The sequence below is a fragment of the Tarenaya hassleriana genome, unplaced genomic scaffold (assembly GCF_000463585.1).
Source record: "Tarenaya hassleriana unplaced genomic scaffold, ASM46358v1 Cleome16, whole genome shotgun sequence".
NCBI classification, from domain to species: domain Eukaryota; kingdom Viridiplantae; phylum Streptophyta; class Magnoliopsida; order Brassicales; family Cleomaceae; genus Tarenaya; species Tarenaya hassleriana.
In genome coordinates, this window is record NW_010965019.1 from 276,768 (window position 1) to 289,811 (window position 13,044).

General features: G+C 31.4%; 1 long non-coding RNA gene across 8 annotated transcripts in view; it reads left to right on the top strand.

Moving 5' to 3' along the window:
* Positions 1-6,722, top strand: part of LOC104809228 — an 11,069-nt gene extending 4,347 nt beyond the window's left edge. Inside the window, exons 1-6 of one of the 8 annotated variants that reach the window (XR_771116.1) lie at positions 108-2,336; positions 2,544-2,804; positions 2,899-3,573; positions 3,654-3,716; positions 3,956-4,021; positions 6,436-6,722. This is a non-coding gene — a long non-coding RNA (uncharacterized LOC104809228). Of the gene's footprint in view, positions 1-107; positions 2,337-2,543; positions 2,805-2,898; positions 4,022-6,435 lie in introns of those variants that run through there. The other 7 variants (XR_771117.1, XR_771114.1, XR_771113.1 and 4 more) reach the window with 7 other exon arrangements.
* Positions 6,723-13,044: the final 6,322 nt, after the last annotated feature.

Below are 13,044 nucleotides of genomic sequence, written 5' to 3' on the forward strand. Positions count from 1 at the left end.
TATATTTTTTTTAAATTAAAAAAAATATTTGCGATGGATTTTTCTGTCGCAAATCCGTAGTAAACGTAGTTTTTTTTTATTTTTTTAAAAATATTAAAAAATATATTTGCGACAGATTTTTCTGTCGCAATTCTGTCGCAAAACTTGGATTTTGTCCGTCGCAACTTTGCGACAGATTAACGACCGGCAAACTTTTGCGACAACAATATACGGACAGAATTGATTCTGTCGCAATCTGTCGCAAATTTGTAATTGCGACAGATATTCTTTTGTATTTGCGACAGATTTTTCTGTCGCAAATTTTAATGTTTCTTGTAGTGAAATGAGATGCAAATAGAGGGTCTGTTATTTTGACTCTATATGTTACTTGTCCCGAATCATATTCCAAAAATATGCATTCTCAAATGAGATGCAAATAAATGGTTTGTTCTGTTGGAAAAAATGTCTAAATAGACTCTGGAATAGGAACGCTATCTGTTACATGACCCGATACAAAATGAAAGAAATCTGCATTCTCAAAAGGAGATGCAAAGTTAGGTCTATTATGTTGGGAATAATGACTAAAAAGGCTCCGGAATGGGAACGCTATGTGTTACATGTCCCGAAACAAAATGAAAAAAATTTGCATTCTCAAATGAGATGCAAATAGAGGGTCTATTCTGTTGGGAATAATGGCTAATCAGCCATGGGATGGGAACATTATCTCTTACATGACCCGAAACAAAATGAAAAAAGTTTGCATTCTCAAATGAGATGCAAACAGAGAGTTTGTTCTGTTGGGAATAACGTCAAAACATAATCGAATGGGAACACTATATATTACTTATCCTGAAACATAATGCAAAAATCTGCACTTTCAAATGAGATGAAAATATAGGGTCTGTTCTGTGGGGAATAATAGCTAAACATACCCTGGAATGGGAAAGCTATCTATTACACTTCCTGAAACATAATATAAAAATTTGCATCTCAAATAAGTTGGAAACATATGGTTTGTTCTGTCTGGAATAATGGGCAAACAGACCTAGAATTGGAACGTTGTCTGTTATGTTCTGAAACATAATGCAAAATCTGCATTCTGAAATAAGATACAGATATAGAGTCTGTTCTATTGGGATAATGGTTAAACAGATCCTGGAATGAGAATGCTATCTGTTACGTCTCGAAATGTAAAAATCTGTATTCTCAAATGAAATGAAAATATAGGATTTGATCTGTTCGGAATAATGGCTTAACAGTCCATGGAAAGACCTGCCCCAAATCATAATGCAAAGGTCTGTTGTATTCTCGGATATTATACAAATATAGAGGGTCTGTTAGGAATTGCAGCAATACAAGACCCTCTAGAGTTGAATGAACTCATTAAGTCTGAACTGGATAAAATCTTAATGATTGGTTTCTGCAATTTCTATGCTTTTGTATCAGTGTCACAATTGCTTTGCGCCTTTGTCAGGTTTGGTAATATATCTTTTAGCTCTGTAATTCCTTCTTTGTATAATCAGTGTCTCAGTTTTAAGCTTTCGACTTACAAAGGTAAGTTCTTGGATCAAACCGTAGAATTGGTTTCAGAATTGTGTAATAGGTTTACTTGCATACATCTGTCTTTTATACTTTGTTCCGTATATGATCAATGTCTCAGTACTAAGCTTTCTGTTTCATGTCAAGGAGCTCTTGGTTTAGTTGCATATGTCTGTCGTTTAATCTTCGGCTGACAAAGGTAAGTTCTTGGACTATACCATAGCATTGATTTCAGAGTTGTACAATAGCTTATGCTTTTGTTTAAAAACGTTTTTATGGTGTGATGTAAGGTTGAATTACAATAATGACAACTTTCTATGAAGAGAGAGATAAACATGATAGTGGAGTGCTACTTTGTTGGTGTTATAGTTCCTTTCTTATGGAAGAATGTATGTATGTTGATATCTTATTTTTTATTATCTTGAGGTTTACCCTAAATAAACACAATTGTATAACATTCTAATGTTCTGCAGATTACATTTGTTGACGTAGGATTATTACTATATGACATAGGTTTGTAAAACTACTTTGTTTCCTTATAACGTGTCTTACATTCTCAACTGCTTCGAACAGGGTTTCTGGAAGGAAGATGTACCATTAACTGGTTCTTCTCACATGTTTCTCTTTTCCTTAGCTTGGTATGCTGTTGACTTTGTTTAAATTCATGAGAAGAATGATGCAGAAGAATATAAGAGTGTTCAATTAGATTCTTAGCAAGGATCCAAACAAAGTCTTTACCCAATCTCGATGAGACAAACTTTGGTGTTCATGTACGAGGAGCAGATATGCAAAATACTCGAAAGGAAAATAACAAGATTGTGAGTATTTGGATTCATTTGTTTACGTTATGTTTTCTCTTATGAAAGAAGGAACATGTGTTGATGTCTTATCTTTATTATTTGACGGTTTATGCTGGTAAAACACATATACATATTCTATAGATTATATCGGTTGATGTAGGATTACTATGTAAAGCTACTTTGTTTCCTTGTGCCGCATCTTACATTCTCAACTTTTTCAAACAGGATTTTCTGGAAGCAAAATGTACACACAAGCCTTGATCATTGAGTAGCTCTTCTTAGGTGTTTCCCTTTTCTTTACTGCTCTGTACGTTGTTGGCTTTCTTCAATTCATGCGAATGATGTAGTAAAATCTAAGAGTTTTCTTTGAGATTCTTAGCAAGGATGTAAACAAGTCTTTATCTAATCTGGATGAGGCGAGCTTCGGAGGCTGTATTTGTTGCAAGGAGTGGTTATGCAAAATGCTCCAAAGGGGAATAAAAGATTGTGAGTATTTGTGTGTTATATTTCCTTTCTTATGGAAGAAGGAATGCATGTTGATATCTTTTCTTTATTATCCGGTGGTCTACATATTCTGCAGATTACATTTGTTGACGTAGGGTTACTATGCTACCTGGTTACGCTATACAGATTATGAGACAACAATAAAGAAATGAATGATCATTGATTTGGGAGACAAGTATGTAATGCTTTGTTTTGCTGTGTAAAGGTTTTTTTTTTTTCCTTTTGTCATGTCTTAGTGCTCTGTTCGTTGCTGACTTTGTTAAATTAATGATAATGCTGCTGGAGAATTTAAGAGTATTCAATGAGATTCTTAGCAAGGATTCAAACATGCCTTTATCAAATCTTTACGATTGTGGGTGTCTATATCCTTTTGTTGATGTTGTATAAGAGTGTTCAATGAGAATGTTGCAGGAGAATCTAAAAGTGTTCTGTGAGATTCTAAGGATCTAAACAAACAAGTCTTTTGTCTTATCTGGATGAGGCGTACTTTGGTGGTTGTGTTTTGGTAAGTAAAAATGCTCAAAAGGGAAGTAAAAAGATTGCGTGTATGTATTCATTTGTTGAGGTTATATTTCCTTTCTCATGGAAGAGGGGATATTTGTTGTGTCTTATCCGTTGGTTTGTACTTGGAAAACACACCTACGGTGTCCTGCCGATTACATTTGTTGTCCTAGGATTACTAAATGTCAAGGTTACCATTCCATTTTATGACAACGAGAAGGAAACAAATGACTATTGATTCGGAAGACAGGTATGTAACTGTTTGTTTTACTGTGTAAAACTACTTTGTTTCTTTTTGTCGTGTCGTGCATTTTCAACTGTTTTGAACAGAGGTTTCTTGGAGGAAAATGAACACACGTACTCAGCTCTTCTCCGGTGTTTCTCTTTTCCGTAGTGCGTTATACGTTCTTGGCTTTGTTAAATTCATGAGAATGTTGCAGGAGAATCTAAAAGTGTTATGTGAGATTCTTAGAAAGGATCCAAACAAACAAGTCTTTATCCAATCTAGACGAGGATGTGTTTTTGGTACATAGAGCGGATATGCAAAATGCTAGAATTTTGGTTCATTTTGATGATGATTATGTTTTTGTTGATGCTACATACTATAAGGCGTGTTTGCTGAATTTGTTTAGGTCAGTCGGCTTGTGGATGAGCTACTTGCACCAGACAAATCTCTGATGGAACCTTTGAACACTGAGGTATGCTGCTTCTTCCCAATTGATATAAGAAAACCTCTCTCATGTCCTTTATTGAATTATATCGCATATTCTTTTTTTCTTCTTTTTTGATAACCAAATTTTGCACCCCTCCTCCCCACTAGTGCAATCGAACCCATGATTTTGAAGTGACTTTGTCACTTCTCAACCATGGAGCACCAACTAGTGGGTATAGTGCATATTCTTATATAAGACATATTTGAGTTTTTTGGTGAATTCTTGTTGGAGCGAGATCGGTGCTCAAAAGCCGATCAAGGATTCCGCCTCCTAAAGCTCGGAAAAGGGTTACGTTACGATTGATACTCAACATGTTTACGCACTATACTAACTACTAATGAGTATCAAACGTGCTACTTTTGAACATGTTACAATTTACGATAGGTTTGTGTTTTCTCAGTCATTTCATGTAAGGGTGAGTGAGATTCCCATATTTCCATTTATGAATCTCTCTCTCCGTCGGTCTTCCACGATTCAGGGTTCGATCTTTCTCTCTCTCTCTCGACATTTATTGTTCTATGTCATTTGGTTGACTGTGTTGCTGCTGCTTTGGGTCTATGCTGCTTTCTCCTCCCTTGGGTGGCGTTAGCTCCATCCACGTCTGTGCTCTTTTATTCCTAGGGACAAATATTTAGTCTAAAAGTGTTTGTTCTTTGGGGATTTGAAATTGACAAGCCTTGGTCTCTGATTTGTCCCGTCTCTCTTTTGAGTTTGGTTCTCATATCTTGAATGCTCCTATTTAATATGCTATTTGGTTGGTGTCCTGTTTTCCGTAGCTGCTGAATCTCTTTTGGGATATGGTGTGCGTTATCTAATCATCAAATGAAAGGTATGATGATCATATGGTCATTCAGAATCTTGGTTAATTTCGAGAGCGAGACGATTGCCACGTCATTGTCCTTCGGCGATATGAAAAGAGGAAATAACTGCAATACCCTTTGACTGCTATTTGGACTTCTCATACTACCCTTCAAACAAAAAATTAAACAAAAAACATTATTCACCACGGCAAAAGACAATAAAATCTTCATATATTAATAAAAAGACAAAAATTACTCTATTTCTTTCAATTTAAAAAATTCAAAATTAAAAAAAAAAGTTACGTAACTTTACTTTTATTCTCCTCTCTCTCTCCTAACTTTATTCTTCTTCCACTTTCTCTCTCTTCATAAATTTTTTTCTTATCTCTCTCCTAACTCTCACGGTTTTAGCTCTCTCACTCTCTTTCAAAACTTTTAATCTTTTGCATTTTGTTCTATTTTGTGTTTAAATCTCCAGTTAGATTCAAGATTCGAAAAAGAAATGAAAACCATGTGGAAATTGCAAGGTTAGACAAAAACATGGTAGGTTAACCTTCAATTTCTTTTAGATTTGTTGGATTTTGAAATTTGTTGTTGTTGAGTTGAAGTGTGGTTTTGGAATTTGACCAATAGAAATTTAGGGTTTTGGGGTTTTCAAATTTCATTTAACCACCAAAAATTGAGGAGATAGAAGAAGCAATGACGACATCGCAGAAATGACAAGTTCATGTTAATCTTCGTCATATTTTTTGAGCAAAAGTAGGAACCTTATGGAGATTACGGAGTTAGATGAACACAAGGTAGGTTAAAATTCAATTTATTTGCAAATTTGTTTGATTTTGAGATGTGTTCTTGTTGAGTTGAAGTGTGGGTTGGGGATTTGAACGATAAAGCATTAGGGTTTTGGATTTTTTTAAAATTTGGGGATCTCAAAATAGAATGTTGGTTTGCGAGTTTATGGATCAAATTGAGTGAAATGGTTGAGTTTCAGTCAAATAAGACAGTCATATAGGTCACATCACAGTCATAGTCACAAAGGTCACAGTGTCACAGGATCATATAGGTACGTCTATACCACAATATACAGTAGTCACGGGTCACATGGTCACAAGATCACAAGGTCACATGATCACATGATCACATGGTCACATGGTCACATGGTCACATGGTCACAATGTCACACGGTCACAGTTACAAAGGTCACAAGATCACAGGGTCATATAGGTACGTACGCCTATATCACAATATACAATAGTCACGAGTCACATGGTCACATGGTTACATGATCACATAGTCACATGGTTACATGGTCACAAGGTCACAAGGTCACATGGTCACAAGGTCACACGATTTCGATTGACTATATTGCATATAGAAAGGGGTGAAGAAACACTTCTTTTTTATTTGGAAGGGTATGAGGGGAGTACAGATGGAAGGGTTCAGTTTTGGATACGACATTTGAAAACGAACCTGGTCACATGGTCACATAGTTACACGGTCTCATAGTCATATAGTTTTATAGTCATACAGTCACATGGTCACAGTGTCACACGATGATATTTAGAAAATATTATTGACATATATTATTTTATTTTGTAGCACATGGAAGAGATGATGTATGAACTCCACATCTGCATTATAAAGCATCACGTGACCTACATAGGATGCAACTATTTGACTTGTGATACTATGTTCATAGAGCTGATCAACACATGAGTAGAATCGGAAGACATGACAACAGATATTTCAGAAGATGAAAGTGTAAATTTTTAATTTATTTCACTAAATTTACTTTGTTTATTTTGTTTTGAACCCTAACTATGATATGTTTTTCTTTATTTGGTAGTAGACTAAATTATGAACTCTTATATTTAGTTTTTTGTTTATTAGAAATCTGAATTTATTTATGTTTTATGTAAAATATGGGTCTAAATTATTGTATGAAAAATTTTAAACTTAAATTGATGGAGAAAAAAATATAAGGTTAAAATAAAATTATGTTTTTTTCAATTATGAAATGAGTTAAATTGTCAAAGTAGTCTCCACAAGAAATCTAGGTTGAATTATCAAAGTGGTCCACACAATGGAATAAGAGAAAAATTATGGGTTGAAAATATTGTAGGTGAAAATTTGGGGTTAAAAATTGGGATGAAAAAAATATAGGGTTAAAAGGGAAATTATATAGGGTTGAATATTCAAAATAGGTTCCATATTAAAATTAAAAATAGAAATAATGATTGTGGACCCTAGGAAACATAAAAATTTGGAGAAATTCTGACTAGTTCTTCTTGTGGGTCTCACATCACATTTCGGTCACAATGGGTCACAGTCGGTCACAACCGGTCAAAATAGGTCCTATACTATAAAAAAAAATCTGAACTTCTTAATGTTTTTTACAGGAAAATTATAGGTTTAAAATATTGTAGGTGAAAATTTGGGGTTAAAATTTGTGAAGAAAAAAATTGGGGTTTAAATTTGGAAGGGAGAAAATTTGGAGCTAAAATTTGGATGAGAAAAAATTTGGGGTTAAAATTGAAATTGAAAAATTTTGGGAGGGAAAAAACTTGAGGTTAAAATTTGGGAGGAAAAAAATATAGGGTTAAAGAGGGGTTGAATATTCAAACTGGGCCCCACAAACACAAAAATCTGGAAAAAAATTCTTACTAGTTCTTCGTGTGGACCCCACAACATATTTTGGTCACAATGAGTCACAGTCGGTCACAACCGGTCATAACCTTCGATCCATGCAATTTTTGTCATTTAATCGATCTAAAACGTCACATATCTCTTATAAGTCTATTTTATATTGTTTTGAACATTAAAATATGGTTTTTGCGATTTTTTGGTTTCAAAGTTGTTATTTCAAATGTGTTCCTATATGTTTCATAATGTTTTATGAGTATTTTTGACAAATTTGATATATTTCTTCCACAACCACCTTGAAATATTTTGAAATTCTCTCTCACACAATATATATTTGATATATAGACTCTAATAAACCACCCCGAAGCTTTAAAATTAAATTTTGGCATATATTTATCAACACATTTCGGTCACGGGTCACAGTCGGTCATAGTGGTCACATAGTGCAAAATTGCACTTCGGTCACATGGTCACATGCCGGTCACAACGTTGGCTCATGTGAGTCAATTTATTTAGTGTGTAATACGAATCAGATATATGCAAAATTTCATCTTCAATAATACAACCTTAGTATATGGTTGTACAAACACATTACAACATCATTAACCACAGTTCTTTGACATTATTGTACAAATGTTTTGTAACATATTATAATACAAATACTTCACACAATTATTATACAAATTATGACTCTCTCTTCACTCTAAATTAGTCATTCTCTCCAATTTGTATGAAAAAAATCGGATTTCGACACTAGCTTACATATTTCCAATCATACGGTCACACACTGGTCACAACAATGATCATATGAGTTAACTTACTATGTAATGTGTAATAAGAGAGACATATATGTTAAAGTATCAGGCCATTCCACAGTTTTGGAAAGATAATTATCAAGCAGGTCTAACACCAAAAATCTTTTTGCCTTTTTCAATGATCACAAGATCATAATAGACAATGGTTACATGGTCACATAGTCACATGGTCACATGGTCACATGGTTCACAAGGTCACAAGATCACGTGCTCACATGGTTCAAAATAATCAGAATTGTCATAATATACTACGACACATATATATGACTATAACATATTACAAATGATAAAACAACGAAAACATAAAAAATTAGAAGAAAAGAATAACAAGATCCACAAATATGCATGAAAAAACCGATATTTTGACAGTAGCTTGTATATTTCTAATTGTCTCATTGATTTATCCTTGATTTCGTCTAATTTCATCGGATTTTTAAGACAAAATAGAAAAAAAAAAGAAGAGAGAGAAAGCTTGGTGGAGATTAATGGTGGGAGGAAAGAGAAATCGGAAGAAAAAAAGAGGAAAGAGAAATCGAAAAAGGAGGAGAGAGAAATTAGGGTAGGAAAGATTTTTTTAATTAAAAATTAAATATAAAATAATATTACAAGGTTATTTTGGTAATCTAACAAAAAAAGAGGGTAGATTGGATGTTGGAAATTTTTTTTTCAAGAAAAGGGTAGTACTAGAAGTCCTTGTAGCACATTGAAGTTAGAATGGAAGTTGACCCATATGAAAATCCATTATCGTTGTTATATTTTGCATGTTACAGCTTTTTGTCCCACGTTTCTTTGTGTTCTTTTGATTTTGCCTATGTTCTCTAGATTTGTAAATCAGAGACAAGAAATCAAAATAGATTTATGTAAAAAATAGTGTTAATCTAATCATATATAATATAAATGGGTAGAAAGTAGTTATAATAATAATCTAGAATTTGTTTAAAAGATTTTAAAATATGTTTTTAATATATTTTGATATTCATGTAGACGTGTTTTCTTAGTGGACCAATCAAATGCTTTTTACAACATTATTTTGAAAGTTGTATTCTATTATTTATTTTATTTATTATTAGTGGACTAATCAATGCTTTTTAATTATAAGATTTTAAATATAACCAAAACAAATGAATGGCATATTAATATGTCATTAACTTTTAATTTCGTGGATAATAATTATTACAAGATATAGGATTTTGGGTTAGCTTTTACAACACAACATTAATATGCATATAAAATCATTTTTTAAGAGATACATTGAGTGTTTTTACGGAAAATATATTGCAATTTTCTTATTAAACGAATTTCTCATTTTTTATGATATTAGACCGAACAAACCAATTATTATTTAATCTTTTTTATATCTAAAAAATGTATGATGAAAATTTCATTTTCTCCTTATGAATGGAATAATAAATTAATATACATCAAACGAACAAATATATTAAGATTTTTATTATCTCTCTAAAAAATTGAAGAAAAAGTGAAAATCGGAAGAATAAGAAACAAAAGAAAAATGCAGAAGAGAAGAAGAGATAGGATCGTGAGAATATCTTCTTATCTTCATTCCAGTAAAACGATGTGTTTATATACACCCATCTCAAATATCAATAACAAACTCATAATTATTTCTAATAGAAAATATTCTAATACTTTCTTTTCCTTTATCATTTCATTTAATATTTTTTATAAAAAAAACTCATATTTCAACTTATTTTATATGAATAAGTCAATTTTATTTCGTTGGATTTATACCATGATTTTTATTTTCTGTTTATTTTTGTTAAAAAAAAGAATATAATATAGGTGATAAATCCACCATCAAAGAGATTTTATCGGATAAATAACAATCAATCATACATACATATATAATATATTACATCAACAATATATACTTTTTCAAAAATTACAAATTAGATATTTTTTTCTATAATCATATTTTGAGACAATATTATATATATATTCTACAAAAAAATATAAAATAACTAATAATAAATTTCATATTTATTTTATGTAAAATAGTAAAATACTACTTTTAAAAAAGTTGATGATGTAGTATGTAATAATGCCAACTAAAATTTAGGATATGTTTATACCATAATTTGCTAACTATGACAAACAAAAAACAAGACATACTATATTTGTCAAATTAAAAAAAAAACAAAACAACAGATAATTAGATTTTAAAATTTGTATATTTTTGTATTGAAAATATTATTGAATTTTTTGATGTAGTAAAAAAATCATTATTATATTAAGTTTCTTAAAAAGTATTCTTATGTTAAACACATCATCATAAAAAAATTATATGGATGTAAAACTCAACATCGTAAAATATTTTCATGGTAAGCATATAAACTTAACCATTATCAAAACAAATCATATTTACAATATTTAACAATATCATTTTATCATTAACTTTTAACTAAATATTTTGTAAAAATCCAAAGAAAAAATGATCAGAATTTAAGATGTTCATAATAAACCATTCACATTGAATCTAAACCCTAAACCCTAAACCCTCTTCGAGACATCTCATGTAAGAGTTTCATACCTTCATCCACCTTATTACACTTACGGTAACCATATATCAGACAATTAAAAGTTACCACATTAGAAAAGCATCTATGTGTTGTATGAGAGTGTTGCGTATGAGAGTGTTGCCTATAAACTCTTTTTAGAGATGTAGAATCAGGGTGTGAATCCTAATATTGTAACTTATACGGTAATGCTTGGTGGTATTTGTAAGAATCGAAAACTGAACGAGGCACTTGAAATGTATTTTAAGTTGGAAACGAGTGGGATTGACCACGATATCTTTGTCGGTGATGTTATAATGAATGGATTGTGCAAGGTTGAAAAGGTTGGTGAGGCACTCGGATTGTTTAATAAATTTTCGGATAAAGGTGTTGAACCGGATGTAAAGACGTACACTACAATGATTACTGGATTTTGTGTAAAGGGTATACTTAGTGAAGCTGACAAGCTGTTTAAGGACATGAAAGAGGTTGGTTGTGTGCCGGATGATTGTACGCAGGGCCGTCTATTAGCAAGTGCAAAAGGTGCATCGGAACAGGGCCCCATAAATTTGGGGGCCCCATTTTTAAAGCTATTTATTAATATTAATTATATATTATTGTAATAATAAATATAAATTTGAAGAATATCATTTTAATTTAACATTGATTGATCGAAGAAAGAAATGAGGCTACTCTCCCAAAATGCCTATGGAAGGTGGGTGGACATCAAATGGATTCCATTTTAAAAATCATTACTCCAATCAATTTTTTGATATAATTATTATACATTATATTATTGTACAAATAAATATGATATTATATAAATTACTTATAATGTAAAATTTTTATTAATTCAAATTTAATATTAAATTGATTTTATAATTGTTGAAATATATCAATAATAATTAAAAAATTATTTAAAAATTGAAAATGAATTGTATTTATTTTAAAAAACCTAAATTTATGGATTTAAAAAAAACATTATTCTTATCATTAATAAAGAAAAACGTTACAAAATTTGTTGATTATATTTAAATAATTTTTATTACAAAACTTAATGGTTTTTAAAATCATTATTAATTTTATTAATAATTTTTTATTATATTAACTTATTTATTTTTATTAAATATTTTTAATAATATTATTTTTATTATATAAATTTATAGTTTTTATGGATATAATTTTGTATAATGTACAGGGCCTCCAAAAAATTTGAGACGACCCTGATTGTACGTATAATGTATTGATCCCAGGTCATCTCAAAGGTGGCCATGTAGCAACTGCTATCGAGCTTATTCGAGAAATGAGATGAGAAGCTATGGTTTTTCATCAAGTGTTTCAACCATGGAAATGGTTGTCGATATGCTATCGGACGGGAGATTGGAGAAAAGGTTTTTGGATCTTCTTTCTCGGTGAGCTGTGTGACAATGAGATATCAAAATCTGCATCTCAGGACTAATAGTCTTGTGGTTACTGGTTAGTTCTGTTATCATCGATTAACCCCATGTTTATATGATGGGTTTTAGTTTCGATGTTTAATGCATCGTGGAAATTTCTGCAGGTGAATGAGAAGCTGGAAATTAATGTTCTTGCTAAGGTTTCCTAATGTTGAAAGAGGAGAGATTGATCTTGGAAGTGTTCTTCCTAAATGCGACGTCGTCTTCAGATAATCTTCGAAGCTTCTACCCGAGACTGAAGCTTCGCATGTATCCGCAATATTCAGCTCAGGATCTTATTCCATAATTTCATCATTTATATATATATATATATATTCCATGGTATATTTACCAATTTTGACATCTCTATCATGATGCATAGTTTACCCATTTAAACACGGTTATCTATAATATATTGTTTTAGGATTTGTTTAGCTTTTTAAATTATTGTTGCTCGACGTATTCTCCGGAATTCACTTTAAATTCCTTCATTCGTATAATGATCTTCATTCATATTAGCAACTGCTATCGGCCAAGGCACAGTCAAACAAATTTAAGGGTTGACTTTAGAATCTTCGTTTCAATTGCCAATAATGTTTATATTGATTTGAGCTTTATAAGGAGTCGATTCTCAGTAACAAAAAAATATTAATTTTTTTAAAGAGTTTTTATACTTGATTTTTGGGTATTTTTTATAAAATTAGATTTGATTAATTTTAGTTTTATAAAAATTAAATATTTTTAGGATTCATACTGTTGTTATTATTTGGTTGCCTTTCATCAAAATAACTTTGCGTCACT